This window comes from Cryptotermes secundus, unplaced genomic scaffold (genome assembly GCF_002891405.2).
Source record: "Cryptotermes secundus unplaced genomic scaffold, Csec_1.0 scaffold1087, whole genome shotgun sequence".
NCBI lineage: Eukaryota > Metazoa > Arthropoda > Insecta > Blattodea > Kalotermitidae > Cryptotermes > Cryptotermes secundus.
In genome coordinates, this window is record NW_019738889.1 from 150,218 (window position 1) to 153,044 (window position 2,827).

Sequence of the window (2,827 nt, forward strand, 5' to 3'; positions counted from 1 at the left end):
AATACTCAATTGATGCAAAGGGCCATAATTGTACTGTGACTGCATGACTGAGTGCCTCACGTTTTAGGAACGGAACGTGCAATTGAATATGCAAATGAGACATATCGTCCTAGTTGGATGTTGCCTGGGTATTTTAGTGTGAATCTGTAGAATTAGTTTTGTTTATGTTGTTCGATATTTAAATGTGTTGGGGCGGAGTTTAGGTATTTGGGAACAACTTACTTACTCACCCACTTACTTATGGAACTGAGCCCTTTTTTAAGAGCCACCAATTCTGCAGCTACTCAAAGATTTACCAGCATTTTATGGAACCCGAAGGTTCATTACCGTGTTCACAAGAGCTCTCCACTGGTCCCTATCCTGAGCCAGATCAATCCAATCCATACCATCCCATCCTATCTCTCTAAAATTCATTTTAATATTGTCCACTCACCTAAGCTTTGGTCGTCCCAGTGGTCTCTTTCCTTCTGGATTTCCCACCAATATCCTATATGCATTCCTCTCCTCCCTTCGTGTTACATTTGGACACAACAGCCAGAAGTATGGAATTAACAAAATAGTAAAAGCTGATTACATACAGAGAACACTAGCTCCTACTATGCAGTTAAAATCTGAATATGGGAAATAATCCAGTTAAGTTAAACCAGCTTTAATATAAAAATATACAAATACATCTACACATGTTTCGGCCAATACTGACCATCATCAGAAGGTTCTTCAGCTTCACATGTATACTGCATTTACGTCTCTGTGTAGGGATCTTTACCAATAAAAACTGGAATAAGAGTTAGATATGATATCGTTGTATGAAATTTGTTGCTTAAACTATTATGCTATGGCATTTAGATTTATTGCTAAGCAACGACCGCGAAATAAGGAACTATATAACAGCCGTTCCTAAGTAATGACTCCGCCAACCAATATGTTACTACGGCAACAATTGGATTGCAATAGAGAAAAGGCGTTTTCAACGCGGTCCGTACCGAGATGTTATAAGTAGAGTCAGGATTAGTTAGTGAGTTACACCCGCGTGGTGGCAGGTTCGAGTATCTCCACCGTAGCCCTGGGATTCGCAGGAGGAGATGAAAGGGGAACCCAGTGCCTGGGCCTTTAACTGGGTGATCCTATTCTTGGGGGATATAAAAGCAGGGACCTGGTCCTCCAGTTTGGGGAAGTCTCGAATCTGAGACAGTAAAATATGTTCATGAGTCTCGCCGGACTCAGAGCGGAGAATGCGTTGGCGAGAGCCAGTGGAAGCTGTAAACGAGAGACCAGTCCTACCATTAAAGAGGGCGCCCCACATCAACAACTCGCAACTGGCTGACAGTAATAAAAATCTGACCTTAGGCCCCAGATATGGCTTGACACCAAGACATACTGGCCGACTGACCGTCGGTCGTAACATAAATCTTACTCTGATTTTGACTTTGAGTTGTGCTCAGTTAGATTACCGCTGGGGTTCAGTTGTTGTGAGAAGCTTGTAGCTGAGGCCGTGAACAGTTCGTTAACCCAGAGGAAGGGAAACATCCACAGTTGGAAGACGCTACCTAGCAACGGCTGATAAACACGTGTCTATGGGCAATGGTGTGTGTGTGTGTAATAGCGAACTGTAAAGTGCAGTCACGCGTTGTGTCAAAGAGTCCAATAAATCGGGCTATTAATCCAAAACATAGTCACACTCCATAAAATACCACCTCTGACATCAGTTGTCACAATCTCGGCACGGACCGTGTAGAAGACACCATTCTTCTGTTGCTGCGCAATTGATTCCGTGGTAACATGTTTGTTTGCGGAGTCTCTACTTAATAACGGCTGTTCTATAGTTGCTTGTTTCGTTGTCGTTGCCTAGTAACGGGTGTACACACAATATTATTATCGTTTACACTGGGTAAAAACTCTAGTTGCGTAACACGGAACTGATGACACGAGTGTTTGCTTTTCCACTGTTGGTACTAGTATGTACGGTATTCTGTATGCTCCTCTGTGGGATGTCGTGTGCATTCTAAGTGAATGTAGTAGAGATATGCTACGCGTACTACATTCACTGCCCATACACGTCATCCCATGGAGAAGCAGAAAGAATACGAGTATTCTAAGCAGCAACAGTGGGGATGGAAACATCAAATTTACGTTACGCAACTAGAATATTTAATAATTTTAAATGACAGTAATATATTTTCACAAAAAACTTGATGTAATTATATAATATCTAAAATTAATTTTAATTCTTAATGGTAAAATTCCCTATACAGAGACATACGTAAGGTATACATGTAAAGTATTTCCCTATAGTATTGGGAGAACATTCTGATGACGATCAATACTGGCCGAAACATGCAAAGGCGTTTATATTAAAGCTGGTTATATTTGATGGAGCCGGTCACGAAGCCGAGCGGTCTAAGGCATGTACTGTCTTCTCTCGCTTGGAAACCGGGATCGTGGGTTCCAATCCCACTCAGGGCATGGATGTTTAGTTTGTGTGTGTGCGTTTTTCTGTGTTTGTGTACAGATAGAGGCCTTGCGACGAGCTGATCACCCGCCCAAGGAGTCCTACCGCACGTGTAAGATCTATAAAAACCGAAGTGAACGGAGAAGTTCATGGAGGTAGCCCTAGGGCCACTGGGGTTGTAGTGCCAAGGGGAAAAAGTACTTGATGGAACTACTGTTAAGTTATATAGCGTGAAGGATCGAGATGTTTTTATTAAGTTAAAATACAATCGTCATATGTAAAGTTAAATAGAGTGGGATACAGAAATATGCTGTATCTATTAATTAAAATTCGCTTAGTGGGGGGGGGGAGTTCAACTGGGTCCACTCGGCACGGCGG